This window comes from Culex quinquefasciatus, chromosome 2, assembly GCF_015732765.1.
Source record: "Culex quinquefasciatus strain JHB chromosome 2, VPISU_Cqui_1.0_pri_paternal, whole genome shotgun sequence".
Lineage (NCBI taxonomy): Eukaryota > Metazoa > Arthropoda > Insecta > Diptera > Culicidae > Culex > Culex quinquefasciatus.
This window is the reverse complement of record NC_051862.1, coordinates 147,814,472-147,834,850: the sequence shown is the minus strand read 5'-3', so window position 1 is coordinate 147,834,850 and position 20,379 is coordinate 147,814,472. Positions and strand designations below refer to the sequence as shown.

General features: G+C 37.8%; 1 protein-coding gene across 1 annotated transcript in view; it reads right to left on the bottom strand.

Moving 5' to 3' along the window:
• The window catches only part of LOC6041588 (paired box pox-neuro protein), a 100,922-nt gene extending 99,833 nt beyond the window's left edge, over positions 1-1,089 (bottom strand). Inside the window, exon 1 of the mRNA XM_038257407.1 lies at positions 640-1,089. The gene's annotated coding sequence lies outside the window, so the exon portion shown is untranslated. The remainder of the gene's footprint in view (positions 1-639) is intronic.
• Between the last annotated feature and the right edge of the window lie 19,290 nt (positions 1,090-20,379).

Sequence of the window (20,379 nt, the reverse complement as noted above, 5' to 3'; positions counted from 1 at the left end):
TAAAAACTGATTGAAAGATTTTCAATGTTAAACATAATTTAAAGGCATACAAAAATCGTATCGCAGCACTGTCTCACGAAAAAAAACCAAGCACATAATTTATTATTTGAGACCAAATTTTATGACAACTGACATACAATACGAAATATACAATGTTTCAAAATCTTAAAAAAAAATATACATATTTTTAGAGCAAAACAAATATCCAAAGGACTTTAAAACATTTGTTTGAAACATTTCATACAAATAAATATATCTCATCTCGATTCCTACAAAATACTGGTAAATTAATGTTAGGTGAAAATTTTATGTCATGGAAAAATAGTATTTCGTTTTTTTTTCCTTTTTTCAACTTGACCGAGCAACGTAGCCCAGTGGTAACGCTTCCGCCTCGTAAGCGATAGATCGGGGTTCAAATCCCAGATCGTAGGAAGTTTTGTTCCAGTGTTCAAAAAATGACATTAATTAAATCATATTCAAGTCAAGAAATAAAACTTGTCACTTTTGGGTTAGTATACCTTATAAAATTCTAAAGAATAGAGACTTAATGAAATATTTAAAAAAAACAAATATGCCAAAACTTATAAACTAAAACCTGCTTTTCCTTCTTTGTTTTGTTTTTGACTCAAAGTAACGTACCTTCTGTCCACGATCAATCTATAAATTTGTTATCACTTCCAAATCACTAAATTTGTTCCGTTGCACAATCAAACTAGTTCAGGTAGTTTCTCACAATGTATATATCAGCTGTTTTTATCCTTCAAACCCTCTTCAGCTTAACCTTAATCCTCATGATAATGAAGTCTGGAACAATTTGCACAACTCGGTTCAGTATCACTTTTATCTTCCTTCACTCGAGTGAATCTTTTATAACCGTCACAGAATGAACCTCAACTCGTCAAACTCACTTCCGAATGCCGAATTCCGGTGTGGCACTGCCTGTCCGCGCGCGCGTCCGTATCAATCCACAGTGTGACGACCCAAGTCCCGGTAGCGGAACCTCACGTCGCGGCGCTTCAGCACAACAACAACAAATCGCGCGCGTGACGCAAAGAGAGCACACGAGCAAAAGGAACCCAAAACGCTCCGTCTCACAATCTCGACTGAAGGCAAGGCCGGCTGCGAGCGAAGAAGAGGCACCAAACGTGGAACGTTCGTCGTCGTCGTGGTTGGACTCAACAGCAGAAAAAAGAGCGTGCCTTGTAGGCTAGGACTAAGCGTAAACGAGTGAGAGAGCACGAGAAAAGTGGGGTGAGAAAACGAGACAACTCGATGAGCTTGGGAGCATGACAGGACAAGCAGCAGCAGTGTGTGGAAAGAGGGCGCAACGTGTGACGGCTTTCTGCATGGTATAGGGCATCTCACCCTACCGTTGGAGAAAGGGGTTGGTGTTGATGGCACCAACCATGGAATGGAACGGCATGGCATGGCGTGGCAGATCGGACTAGAAAAGGGTGGTAGAGAGAAGACGAGCCCAATATGCGTGATGCTTCTTTTCTGCTTGCTTCGCGGTATGTGCTGCGCTTCATGGGAGTTTTTTCAAATTGTTTGTGTTCACCCTTTTTTGGCTATCAACGTCGTCGTTTGCTCCATTTTTCTGTGAGTCTCCTCACTTGGTTGTCTATCGCTTGTAAGGAAAGGGGGTGGTCAACTGGAGATTTTTAAATGGTTATGTAGGACTGTTGGCATTGAAAATCATGTTTTGAATAAATCGTAATTGCTACAGCATTAGAAAATCCTCTCACCCAGTCGGCTTGGGTTCGATCCCAGACGGTCCCGGTGGCATTTTTCGAGACGAGATTTGTCTGACTACGCCTTGCGTCGGATGGGGAAGTAAATGTTGGCCCCGGTATAACCTAGAGGGTTAGGTTTGAAATTAAATATGTCTTTATTGAACATTCTTATAATAATTACATTTCTTTTACATGATAAGTGGTATGGCCTAATGCTCTTCATCTTTGTTGTATTTTTCGTTTTATTATTAACTGGTCACATTCATTCATTTATTTCAAATTGTTTTACATTTTTGCATTTAATCGAATACATTTGGGTAAAAAAAAAGAAAAAATCACTTTAACAACTAATCCTAACTTAAAACTAAAATAAAAATTCTTTGAATTATTCAAAATCATTAGAACGAGTAACCTACGAACTGTATTTTAAGATGAATGCTCCAAGAGTTCTTACTTGTTCCTGGCGAGTTTTGCAACCACGCAGTGTTGTTGTCATCTCGATGAAAATGTTCAGAAGTTCTTGTGGTGAAAATAGGTCACTACTGCCTTCACCCGTTGATGTTGGTTGGTTTTCCCTCGGTTGCTGACTGAAGCCTGGAGGTGTTGTATGATCTGCAATTCTTTGCCGCTGATTCAACGGCAATGGCTGCAGATTTGGAACCACTCGAACAGATCCCGCTCCAGGTGACGCCAAAGCAGGAAAATCCACGTCCGTGAAAGTTGGTGGTGTTTTGCGACGATTTGGTTGGTGCCTCGTCGTCGCTTGCTGCCGAATTTTCATAAACTCAGCTCGTTTTGGGCAGCTTCGATTCTTGGTCGAATGGTCGCCGCCGCAATTGAAGCATTTGGCTTCAATGTTCTCGTTGATTGTGTTGCACGCTTGAGTTTTGTGCTCACCTCCGCAGGTTGCACAACGACTCTTGATGAAACAGTTCCTTCCACCATGTCCAAACTGCAAACAGTTCGAACACTGTGTCACGTCACGGTGCACTGGACGATAACGTTCCCAAGTCACGATGATGTTGAAAATTGCCCGAACTGCTTTCAGCTCAGACGGCGTTGTCGATCCTTTCTCGAGATGAACCAGGTACAGTTGATCACGATACTTGATGTCCTTGTTGTGTCTCGTCATCTTGAAGACTTCGATCACGTTCAACTTAAGAGTTTTGAGCTCTTCTTTCAGCACACTCACATCCATGTCGTACAGGCCTCGGAGGACCTGTTTCATGGGGCGTTTACCTGGATCGTCATGGCTGTAGTATTCAATCTTTGTGTTGTTCAGGAAATCCCGAACGTAGTTGTAATCCTTTCTGGTAGGTAGCAGAATTTTGAGTCCATCAGCACACAAGCGAATGGAAGCTCGTAAAGCACCAGATTTGATAAATCCGGTCAGCCACTTTCGCACCGAATCCGATGACGATGTTTTCACAAAAATGGGTGGCAACTTTTCCCGTCGTTCAAATTCTTCTTCTCGCTCACGTCCACAGGGAGGGTAGCGAACTGGTTTCCAGACGAATTTTGAGCGTCCTTGCTCAAACTGCCTGGCTTTGCAGGTAGCGCTTCGGCATTCTTTAGCTTCTTCAAATCTACCGATCCTGCTGGTGAGGACCGCCTCTTTTTCTTGCCGTGAGGCATTTTTTGCACTTTTTAGCACTTTTTGGTTTGTGAGGGACGCACGTCTGACTCGCTTCTCTGCTGATCGCAGACTAGAGGGTTAGGTTGTTAGCTCAATCCAGGTGTAGGAGTCGTCTCCCTGGATCCTGCCTCGGTGGAGTCACTGGTCGTCAGTTTGAATCCCGGGGTGGATGGAAGGTGTAAAAAAAGGTTTGCAATTGCCTCAACAATCAAGCCTTTGGACACCTAGTTTCGAGTAGGAATCTCGCAAACGAGAACGCCAAGGCAATGCTGTAGAGCGAATAATTTGATTTTTGACATTTAACCGAGATCTGGCCTTAAAAAAAGTACATAATTATTACTTAAGTGGCCATAACATGAGACAGGGTTGCCATGAGACAGGATTGCCGGTTCAGCCAGTGCTGAGAAAACTCAGTGAGAACACATACATACAGAACACATGTACACACAGACAGATATTTGTTCAGTTTCCTTCAAAAAGTTGTTCAGAATATTACCCTACATGCACGGAGAAAAAAGAGTTCCCAAAATCGTGAATACCCGTCCATGAAATTGGGAACCACAAACAAAGTGTTCAAATTCCATGGTTCCCAATTTCATGAACGGGTGTTCACTATTTTTTTCCTTTTTTCCGTACTTTTTGGTATCAATTATCCCATTCCTTGTAAAGTTATGGAAATCGTCATTAATCAATGATTACACATACTGATTCATTTTGGTGCACAAATTCGTAAAACGGCTTCACCTTAAACAAAAAAAAAACAAAAAAAATCAATTATATTGAAACTACAACATAAGGGCGTAAGTGTTTTAAATATTTTTGTATTTCGTAATTTAAATATTGCTGTATCTCGAAGCCGTTGCATCGTATCAAAATGTTGTCAAAGACAAACTTGTAGGAAATTTGATGCGACTTGTATGAGATTTTTTGATTTTTAAGTTCAAAAGTCAAATTTGAAGGTGAGCCCACGATTTTTTTAAGTTCAAAGCCTAAGATGTTACAAAAAGACTCACAAAAAATGCAGGATGGAGCAACTCACCTAAAAAAATACAAAAACCATTTACTGAAACTGATTTTTTAAAGTGCTCTAAACGTCAAAATTATGAAAAACCGAATACGGGAATCATTTCCCCAGACCATTTTACACAAAAGTCTCCTTGTCAAGTTACAGCGATTTTAAAAATAAAAATGATGAAAAAATAGTTGTTTGGTTGTTTTTAACAATTTCTATATCACAGACTTGATTTTTCAGTTATGAGCAATGTAATTAACTTATATCTGTAAGCCCATCATTCCAGTTGAATTTTTTTTCGATAGTCTATTCTATTCAAAAAATCAAAAAATCAAACCATCCACATTAACGACCCCCGGGTCTTTCGTGGTCTCTATTGCAAGTTTCTGCTCGAACCTAGGAGTCCGAAGGCTTGAATGGGGAGAGCACCCAAACCTCTTTCTACTCCAAGGAACCTTCCACTCCAGTGTTTGAACTGACGACCTTTGGATTGCGAGTCCAACCGCCGCCAGCGATTCCACCGGAGTAGGCTTGGTTTGGTGTGTTGTTTGTAATTATGGCATTTAGACGACTCCTACACCTGGAATGACTTAACGGCCTAACAACAACCAAGGCCGGGACCGACATTTTACTTCCTCATCCGATGGAAGACTTCTAACAAGTCTTCATAACATAAAACATTTCCGATGATACAAAATCGATCAGGAAATTCCTTCTCAAAGCAAGGATTTTAGAATGTTAACAAAAATAAGAAAATTGTTCGTTTCTTCAACTTCGTCAAGATGAAAAGAAATTTAACTGTAATACCTAAAGGGTCAATATTCAGCTAATGTTCCGAGTGACACAGAAATTTAGGTAAGCTATTCACACAATTATAAATATGCTTTAGAAGAGCTGTGTTCTCGTATATGTGAAAATCATTAAGGGGTTACATACATGTAGAAAATCACAAAATTTCATGTTACAGAAAATTTATTCAATCCACTAAAAAGATGATTTTCAATCACTCCTGAAAGTTTTATGAAGATATTACATGATTAAACTGAATAAGAGACGATTTAAGATCAAAATTTTGCCATGCGCAAAGCGGACTGTCAAACTTTGTGAGCATTTTTCTCAAAACACCGAGTTGATTTACCGGTGCCACGATATCTCGAGATGCACCCAAAACTGGGCAGCGGTTGTCCGAGAGAATAATGGCATCGAGACGAAAAAATAGTGTTACCATTTACGGACACAGAGAACACAGCTCGAGATGGGTGAAAGAATTATCCTCTCGAGGTTCATTTGCAAAAAAGTTCATCCGTCAAAACAAAAAACCAAAAGTGTTGATGACTACGGGAATCGAACCGTAGACCTTTGACATACTAACCCATGGTCTTTACTGCCTCGGCCACCACAGCTTGGTGGCTAAGGAGTGGTCAGATGTCGATGTATGACACTTGTTGGAGATTTATTGCATCAATTAACGAATGAACTCATTTGTTATGGTGGTGTGAGTTGATAAAATTATTCTCTCGATTTTGGCTCTGAGCCCTCAATAAATTTTGAGGTAACGATTCTCTCGACTCGGAATTTTGGGTGTGGGATGAACCAAATTGGCTGAAATTTGAGGTGAAGACTCTCAAAACATAGCCTGTGTGCATGACGAAGCTCGATTTTTAAATTTTGCTTTTTTAAAAAATACAAAAATCAAATACTGACGATTTTTTATATGAAAAACATAAAAGATTTTTTATCTTTTTTTTTAATAAACTTTTCGAAAATCGGCCTTCATCATGCACACGGAAATATTTTGACTAGTCTTCACCAAAATTTTGAGCCGATTTGGTCAGAGCAGTTTTTTTAAACTGCTAACTTCAAATAGCTATAACTCGGCAACGGTACAACCAAATGGCTTCAAATTTGTTTTGTTAGTATATGAAAATTTATATTTTAATTCCCTGAAAACATATTAAAAAAAACGTTTCTTAATCCACCATTAGGTGGGTGGTGCCTTCCTCACATTTACAAAGTAATAATGAAAATAAGTTTATGAAAAAAATATATACCTGATACAGACTTTTCCAGAAAACATGCAGACTCTCATTTGAAGCAATGTGGCAACCGGGCGTTTCGCATCTGGCGCGACTCTCGCACGTAAACAAAAAGACCCGGCCTTTTGAGGTTATGCAAAAAATCACCCTTTTTTGTATCTACAAAAATCTTTTTCTTGACATAACTTTTTAAATACTTTACTAAACAAAATAAAATTTAATAGGGTCTTAGGGCACCCCAAAACGAACAGAATAAGGCGGATCCGGCCAAAATCGGTTCAGTCAGTTCTGAGATAATCGTGTGGAAAAAAAATCGTGTCTACACACATCCCCACAGACATTTGTTCAGAATTTGATTCTGAGTCGATAGGTATACGTGAAGGTATATCTAGGAGGTGTATTTAAGAAGTTCATTTTTCGAGTGATTTTATAGCCTTGCCTCAGTGAGGTGAGGAAGGCAAAAAGTTCAAATGTGTGCTCAATCAACCTCTGATATTTTTGCCGATTTACATGTATGTAACCCATTAAACGACGAAGTTGACTCTTTAGCGGTCATAGTGACCGACCGCTAAAAAGTCAAATTCGTCGTTCAATGATTATCACAGATGAGAACACAGCTCTGTGTCTTCATTTAACTACAAGGACTTAGCCACCCTGGGCTTTTAAATGTTTGAGTACGTCACGGAGCGAAGGCGCCGGGTACTCATATTTACAATTAGAGCACCCGCCGCGAGATTCGAACCGGCGACCTCTTGATTGTGAGTCAAGTGCGCGGTCCGATTGACCAACATGGGCAGGATAATCATTGAGATTTATGTATTTCTCAATTAAACAACTAAAAGCTTGGATCTTTGATGTATATCATAACAAATAAAATGTTCACTCTCTAGAAATAAAACAAGTCCCAATTTATCTAAGTCTTTTATTTTCTATAAAATGTTTTCCCTCATCTCACACAAATGGAAACCCTCTACTGCCACTTATTAACTCACTCCCTTTAAAAATGTTTCCATCCCTTTCACGAACCTGGAACCACGTGCCCCACAAAATGGCTTATCGGGTACGCTTTTCCACAGTGTCATGCCATGCCATCGCAAATGAAGCTATTATATATGTCTTCCTTCCTTCTTCCCTCGAACCCCCCTTCCCCCAGGTTTGCTTTCAATTTTCCCTCCCCTAAAGGCACTCGGGAAAATGTCTTATCTCTTCCCAACATCCGAACAATCAATTTTCTAAGGCACACCACCACCAGTGCCAAACCATTTTCCCTTCTGTCGTCCCCGTTTTGGCGGGCTTAACCTCAAAAGCCCCCTTTCCTAATTAATTTAACGACCGCCACCAGACAATGACACAAAACTGCCATCGCCAAACCCTTCCAACCCGCGGGGACCGGGACTTTCGGAAGGGATGTGCGGTTTCAGCTCTTAAGCTCTGATCCGACGACGTCGACGACCATCACTCACATCGCAACTTCTGGGTCCATCAACCCAAGCGGGAAAGAAAGATGCCATGTTCAAGATAGGTGAAATTTTCTTCCCCGTTGGCCGGTCGGTTGGTTGGGCTTTGCTGACGATTGACGGTAGGCCTGCGGTCGGTGTGTCATCTGAAGTGGACAGTGATACCAGTAGTAAATTGATGATTTTTTTTTAAGTTTCTAACAATATTTATGTTCAAGTAGCAGATATATTTTGTTTTTTTCTATAAGATAAACTTTAATTGATCCATCAATAACAATATATCTACTAATTAACAGTCAACCATGTGTTTAATTTTTTTTATAACATTCCAACGCCCAAGGCTCCAAAAAAGTTGGAACGGTAAATTCAACTCAATGGTTCTCGGGCATTACTCAACCAATCGGGAAGATTCTTCTTTCCAGTGATTTGTTAGAATGTCTAGATGATTCTAGAACTTTGCAGAACTTAATTTGATTAAATCTGTAGTTTTTGCGATCAAAAACATCGTTCCAACTTTTTTTTCGCGTGTAAAAAAAAAATTCGCCAAAAAATTCGCGGAGGCAGTCGTTTTAAAAAAGGTGAAACGATGTTTTCGATCACAGAAATTACAGATTTGTTTAAATCAAGTTCTGCAAAATTTTAGGATCATCTAGTCATTCTTACAAATCATTGGAAACAAGAATCGTCCCGATTTGGTTGAGTAATGCCCGAGAACCAGCGAGTTGAAGTTACCGTTCCACCTTTTTTGGGAGGCTTGGGCGTCCGTGTAAGTTGGACATGCGTTGGGCGTTCCAGTGTTAATTTTTTCAGTTTTTGTTCTATTTTTAAGATATTGTAAAAAACTTTCCTAAAATATTACAGTTCTTTAAAAAATAAAATTCAACTTAAAAATTCTGGACGTTTTCGCATTGCATTTTGAAAAGTAGATTTTATATTTTATGTGAGTTCACTCATCTTTGTTGTCCTTGTTTATTGTCAGTTTTATATAGATTTATACACGAAAAGATCCTCCGATTTTTGTAAAGAAACATTAATTCAGTCAGGAATGTTGTTGATAATTCATTTATTTCTGGCAGATTTAACCTTCTTGGTCATTCGCTGCCCTAGTCAGTCAGGAATAGTTTATTAAAAAATACATTCGTTAAAGATAACTATATGAACTTATCGCTTAAAGTTTAAGTATTTTTTTTAATAATCATAAATATGGCCAATTGATTTTAGTTTGATTAAATCATAATATTTTTTAAAACTTTTAAAAAGTTTCTTTCACAGCCAGATTGTTTGAACATGTTCAAAAAAAATTCTCTGAAAGAAAAATTTTACATTTTTGACTATATTCTGTAGTTTATTTCTAAAAACTGCATTTTTGTATGTTTTGCATGATTGTTGTCTTTTATTCAACCTTCAGTCTTATGATAACCATTAAACCTTAAACTATTTATGAAATTTGATTAAAATTTGTTCCAAATTTAAGGGGGGGGGGGGGGAATGCAGGTCCTGAAAATTTGCCAAGGGGGAATGGAACGAAAAAGGTTGAGAAACACTGTGCTAGATTTTTAGTTTTTTGTAACTCCATTTTGATACTACCGTCAACTGGAGAGAATGGGGACTGCTGTTTTCAGAGCACTTGAAAGCTTAAAATTTGGAAAACGGTGCACTGTTTTGGTTGATCTGTGTCTGATCTATCCGAAATTAGTCTACAATATCCTAATATTGTCCAATTACAAGATTCAATAGCTGTCCCAAATCACCCCATGTGTCACGAATTCGCCCCAGATTACGGTACTTACTTTTCCTGCCATCCTCCAATGACGAAACGGGCTATTTGTCATCGCCAAATATAACAGTACTGAAAAGTACTTTCTACAACTGCTTTGTGAAATTTATAACTTTGTCTTTGTCTCAATTGCGTTCATACACAATATTTTGTTCATCTTTACAAAAACCTACACGGAGAGACCGGCCGGGGCAAATCTAAGAAAATCTTGGTTAATTTAACTAAAAGTATGGGTTAATTTTTTACACAGCTTTTTTTCAACAATCGATTGCTGATTTTGTTAACCCGAAATTGCTGACCACCAGTAACTAAAATTAACTAAAAAAATAGTTGGAATTGCAATTTTTGTTGGTTAAATGGCCGAAAAAAATTCTAGCAGTCGACTGCTAGAATATTTTTTTCAGAAAATTAACTAAAAATTTCTTGTTTTCAGCTGAAATATTGTGGAATATTCTGTTAAAAACTGGCTGGGATATATTTTTCAACTATTTTTCAACAATTTTTTTCGTTGTATCATCCGAAATATTTTTGCATGCAGCAAATTATTAGTGGTTTGTAACAAAACATTTCTTAATTAGACATAATTTATGTAAGTGTTGATATATATTTTCTTTAATTATCTAACGATATAGGCTGGGCCGAATTTCTAGCTATATTTTAACTAATGTCTTACTTGAATACAAAAAAAAATCATACATGTAGTCAATAATAAGCTGTTGTTAGCAATATTTTTATTGAATTTGCAGTAAATTTTATAATAATGCCTCACAAATTAATGCTGAGTTTTTTTTATTTTCGCATTTATTCTGCCTAAAAATTTAACGTTTTGTACTGTTTTGTTTTTTTTTTTTTGCATTAAGTTGTTAAATTACTGTTAAAAAGCATCAAAACAATTTTTTTAACTGTTGTTATAAAACATGTAAAGTTTGACTAATGTTTAAAAAAATTACATTGCATTAATCTAAAAAAAAAATAATAAAAAAGCATAATACAAATTTCTCGTGAGTTCTTAAAAATTGAAACCGAGCAAAATTTCACCAAGTTTTAAGCTTATATTTTTATTATCTTGTATAAAATTAAGTGTTGTATTCACTTACCGTCACTGTAAAATCATCCGATAAGTCATCATCATCTACAACGGTCTCAGGACACAGAATTTTCACCAAAGTGAACCTTTTGCTGCAAATAAACATTTGGAATTTATTGATAATTTAATACAAAATTCTTAATTTCGGCTATAAACTGTAAAAAGGAACGTAAATAAATGTAATTATAATGAGGAAAGAAGAAAAATCAATAATGCTACTTACCAAGCTTGCATTAATTTAACAATTACTTTTGGCAACACACTTTCACTGCATTTGGTTCTATTTATACAACGTACTCCGAATCCTGAAAAAAATATTTTGAGTTTAACTTACCAGTTTATTGAGCAGTCGTATTGCAACAAAACATTCAAAATAATAATTATCTTCTTTTATATATTTTATATATTTTTTTTTTTTTTGATATTTTACTTCATCTCTATTTTTTATGTTGTCATGTGTACGCATTTCTATGTATTTTATAATTGATGATTCTGAAAAAAAAATAATGTTTCATTAAGATTTTATCCGTCGTAAGCGTGAAGCTTTTAAATGATTCAGTTTTCTAATAAGAATCACATTAGATAAATTATTGTGCAAAAATAAACCTACACTTACTTGGATTAACCAACATTTTTGTTAAATTTGCCCGGGCTGCTCCATCCGTAAAGAGTTGGCCCGCATCTCCATTCTACTGCCCTCTCTTTCCATCAAACATTCTTATAACGTGTTCAGCTCACTCGCATTAGAGGTCCTCATGGCGAAGGTCGTCCTGTTGCTCTTCATAGTTTATCACCTGCAAAGAAATCATCAACAAACCTACTCACCAATTCCACCTCCCCAGTTGCGACACTTTGATTTGCCACTTCAACATTAGCCAAGTAGTGTAATTTTCACCTTTCCTCTCACTTCATAATTAACAACACAAACTCAACAAATCGACCGCTCTCGTTCGGATCCTGACTTCAAATGACAGACGTAAACAAACCCAAGTTCATCTTTTAAATATTCAACCAATTGTTAATTATATTCAACCAAAATAATTCTTGATTTTTCTAAAACCAAAGCTAACAGTCGAGCACGTTCATTCGAGTTCGGGAAATCTGTTAGCTTTTTGCCTCTAGCATTTTCAACAGACAGGTTAGTAAATTAATACTAAATTTTAGTTGTTTTAACGGAATATTGACAGTAACAAGTACGTTTTTGTTCCAATTTACGAAAGTAAAATCAACAATTTTAATTGTTAAAATTTCTGGGCACAGTCTCTCCGTGTATACTGATAACAGTAAGTAAATGCTATAACAAAATTCTAATTATCTAATAATAATGAGCTATTCAAAACAATTTTCCCACCGTCGACCACTGTCCACAGTGTGTCTCTATCGCCCTATAGATTCATGGCTACAAACTGTTTACCACCCACTTTGTTCCCAATCACCCTCGAGCAAGCAATTTCCGGGGCAGTAAAAGGCAGAGTGAAACACGAAATAGGCAACGGAAGATCGGTCGGGGCCAGAAGGGGGCAGGTGGTCGTCCACAGAAGAAGCGTGCGCTCGCCGCTCGTGACCCTGCTTCTCATCCGGAAAACGAAACGTTTCCAGCTCCGGTTGCGCGCGCGAGCCCGAGAAGAGCACAGCCCAAAGCCGTGTCGCGTGCTGGTTATGCATTCTCCTCAAGCACCTCTCTTTGCTCCTCTCCACGTCCCGTCATGCTTCCGACGGCAGGGTTGCTCTGCTCCGACCCACAGTTATTGGTGAGCAGCTTGAGGCCACTCCTCCCGGCGAAGAGTGACTGTTGCTGGCTCGCTCACGCTCTCCAACTCGATATGAGCTGGTAGTGTGAGCTCGCTCGTGCTCGTTCAGGTAGCTGGAGAGCGTGTCGTCTCACTCTGCTCGCGACGGCAGCAGCTGAGCGTGAAGAGATCTGCAACGGAAAAGTGAGGGAGAGAAAAATCAACAACTGTTAAATGCTCGATCAAGTGTGAAACTGGGAAAATCACACCTTCCGTTCTAGGTTATGTTGAGCTGCTCTTGTCTAAAGCATGTATGAGATAGAAAAGAGAGGGTAGGAAGAGTGATGTCAGGTCAGGTTTAAACTGTGAATTTTCAACCATGGTTGGATATGAGAAGCGGCTGAATCCGTAACATGAACCGGATGAAGGCTTTCAAACTTCACAATTGAACAACTGAGTTAGAGGATTTGCAAATCTGAAAACACACAAAAATGCAAAGCATCGTAGATTGAGCTCCTTCAACAATACAAGATTCAAGATACAGACAATATTTGGTGTAAATTTGATTTAGGTTCCACTCCTCAATCGTATACAACATTCCTGGAGTTTTTTTTGAAAAGGTCCAATAAACCAAATTTCCAGTTTTTGCTTTTTGGGTGTTTTTAGAACCGCCTTGAGTCAGGGGTATTGAAAAACACCCAAAAAGCAAAAACTGAAAATTTGGTTTATTGGTCCTTTTCAAAAAAAAACTCCAGATTCTTTGATGACTATGGTCTCGGAATCTAATTAAACAATCTAACCAAAAACAATCTGAGCTCATTAAGAAAAATAAGCTTTTCCATTGTCAGGCTAATATTATCATTTGATATGATGACATGACGCTTCGGATTACGAACATCACATCTTATTGCACCTCTTATTTAGACTCGACTCTTTGTCAACCTGGGTAATTTGTTGCTGAAAGAATTTAATTGCTTGTCTTGAAAATAAAAAAAAAAACCCCTTAATTACATTATGCCTTTGGGACACCTTGGAGAATTTCCCTTATCCCTTTAAAAAAGTGGAGTATCAAATCAGTTTTCTTACCCAAAGTGAATTGTAGAAAGGGGCCGGAAATAGATGGCTGCCATGGTGTTGGAATTCTTATCAGGTGGAATTGGTTTTAATCAATATGAGACACATTCCCGGGCTAGTGGGAAAATTTTAAAACTTGATTTATTGGCAAAATTGATGTTGTGATTGGATTCTGTATAGTTTAAGGCTTGTAAAACCAACTTTTACAAACAATCAAAGATTTATATCCTTGACTTTAACGAAAGTGAAGTATAAACTGCAATAAACCGAATTTTCAGGCACCTCAATCAACAAAAAAATAGCTAGAGCAAAATTGACCCCAGCAAATTCAAAAGGCGTCGTACAGCCATCCCTCATATTCGGAACAGTTTACAGATCGGTCAATGTTCAAAAAATCATAGTAAATCAATGATTGAACTTAATGATTTGCTTTTACCTTCATTTGAAGCTTTTCTTGCGATCTTTCGAATGCAGTATCGACAGAAAAGCTGCATTTGACATGTTATTGACAAATTACCACAAAAGTGTTCCGAATTTGTGGGTGTTCCGAATATGTGGGATGACTGTATACCACGACGCATATTTTTTTAACTTCATGATGACCGACTGTTTAGCGTCCCAGACCATCAATCCAAAGGTGTAAGTTCAAATCCCACCTGAGTCCTATAGATTTTTTGTTCATATTCAAAGCTCATTACTTAATTCCAAATTTCAAGGGAACCGACCAGGATTTGATCCCTGAACCTTCTACTTTCGAGGCAGATGCAGCAACAATTAAGCCATGGGGCAGGTTGGAAATATGTCAGTCTTTGTGTTTACAAACTATTAGTAAACATTAAACAATTTTTAATTAAATAATCATCAAACTAAAATTTAAGTTTTTTAAATTTAAAAACATTACTTTCAAGATTTTTTTTTGTTTCTGACCGTTGCAAATTTACGTTAATTAAGTATGAAAATCGAAATAAAAAGTAAGGGAACAGCATCTAATTCCAGCGTGCCTCTAATGTTGGCAGGTCAGAACTTTGACATTCAATTAAAGCTAATTAAAAGCGTTTTCAACTGAAATCGAGTGATAAACAGCTCAATAAGAAGTGAGCAAGCAAGTTTCTATCAAAAGTTTTGCAAAATAAGTTATTTAAATAGTGAAAATCAGCTAATTGGATGAAGTTAGGAGCGTGTGCTTAACCTGCCAAACATACGAGAATGAAATTTTCCCTAATGAATTCTACATTTGAATGAAAAAAAAAATCAAATGCTTTTCATAACACTAGTTCAGTTATCTTGCAATCAATAGTTTTTTTTTAATATCAAAGTACAGTGTCCACGCTCCATACAAAAAATATTTGATTTGTATGGAAATTGTCCACGAGGAAGGGAGGGGGGTCTAACATTGAAAAAAAGTGTCCACGTGGTTTATACACGGAAAGGGGATCGATCGCCAAACCAGCGACCGAATTTTGCTGGGTTGGTTTTGCTGATATCAGCGAAATTTTTCTCTAAACCAGCGAAATTTTTCGCTGAAAAAGGTGGCTGCGCGAAATCAAATCCAGCAACTTGGTTTCGCTGGTTTGTTATTTCCGAAACGGTTTCTTTTCCAGCGAAAGTTTTCGCTGGTTTGATACACATCCTTCCGACAGCCGTCATAAATGTTTGTTATTGTTCACGTTCGGAAGCGATTTGTGGCAATCGAATTGCTTTAGGGGTTTTTTTCAAAACAAAAAAGCATGAAAAAGTTCTGCATCAAGTGTTCAGCATTAAAATACATACTCAACAGGTGAGGGTTCTTTTCAATGAAAAGAAGCACGTTTCCATAAAGTTCTCGCAGCAGAAAAATACGGTGCAGTGAAGCTGGAGATGTATTTGTACTGCTGCATAGATGAGTGCACAAATTGTCGCAGGTGGCAGCAAGAATCGTAGGCGAGGAACTTGACCATGGCCACGGAACAGTTTGTGCTGTGGCAAGTAAGTACAACCTGGTTTATTTTGGCATAGGCTTCTGCCGCCAAAACAAAAAAAAAACAAACGTCGGTGATAAAAAACGCTGATCCAGTGCAAAAAAACACTGGTCCAGTGGAAACATTCGCTTAACCAGCGGATTTTTTGCCGGAACCAGTAGAATAATCTCCTGGTTGATTTTGGTACGAGCTGCTGCCGCGGAAAAAAACCCGGACGTCAGCGATAGAAAACGCTGATCCAGCGTGAAGGAACACCAGTTCAGTGAAAAAATCCGCTGGACCAGCGAATTGTTTCCCAAAACCAGCACAATAATCTACTGGTTGATTTTTGGTACGAGCTGCTGCCGCCGGAAAAAAACCCGGACGTCAGCGATAGAAAACGCTGATCCAGCGTAAAAGAACACTGGTCCAGTGAAGAAATCCGCTGGACCAGCGAATTGTTTCCCAAAACCAGTACAATAATCTCCTGGTTGATTTTGGTGCCCTGCCGCTTTTTCCAAACCAGCGAGAAAATTTTCTGATTCTAGCAAAACTGATCCCCAAACAGCGACATTTTTCACCAAACCAGTGTTTTTTTCACTGGTTTGGTAGAATTTCATCGGTTTCCAAACCAGCGAAAAAAATTAGCGATTCTAGGTAATTTTTGTGCAGGCTGAGAAATTAGCGACATTTTTTGCTAGTTTTAGCGAACTTTATCGCGATTTGGCGATGGATCCCCAGAAATGGTGATGGTTTGAAAATATGGTGTCAAAGGAAATTTAATGTAAAATTATACGCTCGATTTGATAGGGACCATCCACAAACCACGTGGACACTTTTATGAAATTCTCAACCCCCCCCCCCCCCCTCGTGGACAATTGTCCATACAAAAAAAAACTTTTTTGTATGGAGCGTGGACAATCGCTAACCCCCATTCATGTGTCCACGTGGTTTATGGATGGTCCCATAGCGTACTCAAAATTCCAAAAAAAACGTATTTTCATCAAAAAATAATAATAATGTTTTAAAAACTCGGCCATTTTTCGTTGCACAACTGTAAATTTTTTTGGAGCATGTTATTTTAACGGAAATTAAATGTACTTTCCGAACCAACATTAAAACAGAAGGGTATTTTTTCATCTAAAACTAAAATTTTCTTTTTAAAATTTCGTGTTTTTTCTAACATTGTAGGTTTATTTTTTAAGAGTGTAAAAATGTTCTACAAAGTTTTAGAGCAAGCAATTGCAAAAAATTTACATAAGGGGTTTGCTTGTAATCATCACGCGTAATCACGGTTTTACGAAAAAAAAAGTTTTGATAATTTTGAGTACGCCATCAATTTGGGCGTTCAATTTTACATAAAAGTTCCTTTGACTCCAAATTTCCATCTTATCACCATTTCAAGCTGCAAATTATTGAAAAACGTGTCTTTTTTGCATGTTCAAAAATTGAAAAGGTCGTACCACCCCTCCGTCACGAGATATCAAAAAAGGACCTCGGATTCGTGATCAGGGACAAAAGTTACCTCTTAGGAAAAAGTTTCACGCAAATCGAAGAGGGGTCGGGGCAACTGCCGTGTGAGTGGGCGGAGAATGACCCAAATCACTTTATAGTAGTTTTTAAAGGTTATACATAAACTCAACAATGAAAAATTAGACAAATAAAAAAAATCGTGATTCGGTTTTCCGAAGTTTCGATTATCCTGAAAATTCTTCCGAAGCTTTCGGATAATCAAGTCTGAACTGTATAAGCCATAAAAATCTGCAAACTTTGTTTTAACTAGATATTCTACTAGAATTTATGTAACCCCAATAATGTTAACTATCAAAGGCATCCCGGAATTAAAAATAAGAAATTCCAACCAAACTATTTATTAAAACATAACCAGATTAATAATGTTGGGACAATTAAATCCAATCCAATCAATCACATCTCGGTTCATGGTACTCATACAATTTAAACTAAATAATTTTTTAAACGGATAAAACTAGGGAAAAATTCTCAGATCTGTATAAAAGTTAGCATGGAATACATTGGAAAATAATTACCTCAAACCGCAACAAAACATTGTCAGCCAAGCTTCAACGCTGCCAAACAAATTACCCGAGAACCCACAGGCCATTTTCACCTGCCACCCGACACGGCTGCAGCTTCCATATCGTAACGCTTTAATAGAGGTCGTCCTTCCCATTTCCGTCCGACCGACTCATTCGTCTCAAAGTGCATCAGTCAACTGGCAAAAATATAGAAAGAGAAAAAAAAACTGCCCTGAATGGAAAGCAAAAAAAACTCCCGCCCGGAAATCTTCCAATTAGACACAGCTTTCAGGGCACGATTACTCGCCGCGATAAATTTATAATTTCGACTGTTTAGATCCAACGTCGCAGAGTTCATTCGAGTTGGCTGTGGCTTAGAACTAATCGGAGGTAATATTTGGTAAGGGTATAAAGAAATGTCTTCCCAGCTAAAATTTCGAAATAAGGCCCTTTAGAATGCTGATGTTGAAATTTGAGTCACTCGATTTATGGGGTGCAAGGAATCAAAGAATCAACCGACACACGTCATTTTTTGTGTGTGACTGATTGATCTGCACCCGGAGGACGATCTAACCTTCTGCCGGAGAAGCACCGACCAAAAGTGCAAGTGTTGGGCCCTCAACGGCGAAAGACATCAGCCCTTTGCGAAGAGCCACCAGTAATGCTGGAAAGTAGTAATTATCCTAATGTAACTCGAAAGCCTGACTTTTTTTTCTCCTCCCAGGTGATCCCTAATGCCTTGCCTCAGACCACAGCCTTGCGTTTCATCTGCTCACTCGAATCGGAACTTAATCTCCCACTCTTCATGGTGCATTTGGGAAATGCAAGTGAGCATTTCAGGACTTTTGTCTTTGGCTATGCCATCAGACAATGTTGTTGGTTACACACCCCTAATGTCCTGTCATTAGGAGCCAGTACGGGGATATTCACCTGGCCACCAACTGAATTTGCGTCCTTCACAGGTGAATGGTATTACCAGAAATGCTCGAATTAAGTCAATGATCAAAATAGACATGATATGATTACTCGGTTTAGAGTTCAAAAAATCATAAGACACAACATACATACTTTCAACAGAAATGAAAACTTTCACTCGTCACTAAACAACGATCATCATTACCGGATCAGTTCAACTAAAAACCGGTTCAGCCACACGCGCTTAAACGCTCGATGCGCACGCGTGTAGACGCTCGCTGTCCATGCGCCACATAGTTTCAGGCGTTTTCGCGGGGCGTCATTAGCCCGTTCGACTTTAACCCGTTTTTCATCGCGGTATATTGCACATTTACCAACAATTGGAAAAGCGTTTTGTCGTTTAGTCGACAAAACCCCCGAACCAAATTATCATGCTTACATGAAGGAAAACGCTCCTTTTTCTGGTTTTTATCCCTTTAGGCGCCACACCTCAGACCATTTGGAAAAAGAAGAGGAAAAAGACACCGTTGATTGCAAAGCATCCTACCTCCACTCTGAATCCTTATTCCCCTTGAGAAATTGGCCGGCTGCAGCAGAAGCCAAAAGCGAACCAAGAAATTAGGCCGAAAGATGCACGACATGCAACATTTGAGAGTTCCAGCGCAAAAAGTGCATTTTGATTGCTGGATTTCATGCACGTTGCTGCTGCTGCCGTTGCTGATGTTTTGGGTTAGACCCTCCCGGAGGGATAAAGAGTGGTATTTGCTGCTGAAGCTGCGATTTTCTAAGCACTTAAATGTGCAATTTTATGCATCCTCGCAATGAGGGGGTTGATGTATGAAAAAAATAATGTTGAGTGTTTAATGCATTCGTTTAATTTGAACGATTACATTTAATCTTACTTCTATTTTATTGGGTTTTGAGTTTTTTGGGTGTCATTGAAATAAAAATTTTCGCTGAACACAAACTGAACAATCCATATTCAGTTAAGTTAAAGTTTGGTCATTTAAATAGTAACTAACATTATCTTAACCTATATAATTTTTCTTCCAAGAGTTTAAATCATTTTAGTGTTAAATTTGCAATTCAAAGAAATTGTTTTTGGAATAAAAATATCAACATTAAAAAGTTTATTTGAAAAATATATTCCAAAATTATAATTCCTGAATATTATTTAAAAATTCTTTTTTGATACAAGGGTTGAAGCAATAACGAAATGGGTGTCGAATAGTTGAACTTATGAGCACTAGCAGGGGAGTGTGGGGTAATTTCGACACCCTAAAGAAATTGCTCTGCCACGTGCTGTATGGATATTTTAAAGGAATGTGGATGACACCAGAGGATAATAGAGACCATATTTTATGGAAAAATGTCATTCATTTCTATAAATTTTGATGAAAACCCCATTTTTATCGCAAAAATTATAAGGTGTCCAAATTACCCCCACATTTTTGTGTGGAGGTAATATGAACACCCCATGGGGTAATTTGGACATGCCTTGTGGGATAATATGTACATACTTTGTGGGATAATATGGACACCTTTTGTGGGGTAATTTGGACACATGTTGAAGAATAAGTTTAATATTAGATTTTTGAGCATGTTTTTATACTTCAACCTGGTTTTGTAATTGCTTTATATTTGAAGTGCTTGTTTTGCTCACAATATTTCATCAAAGGTTTAAATAATGATTTTGTGATAGAACTATAATATAATAGGAAGATAACAAATAGTTCGGTGTAGTATACATAATTTAATAATTGATTCTGAAATGATTTAAACATTGATTCTGGATTAGGCACAAGTATAGTTATAAGTGATAAGGGAGCTAATTAACCTGAAACTATCAATTTTTTTTAATTTTACGTTCGGTAGCCCTTCAAATTTAAATATTATTGTAAACCAGCATAGAAATTAGAAATGTAAAATTAATTAAAAGCAATCAACAT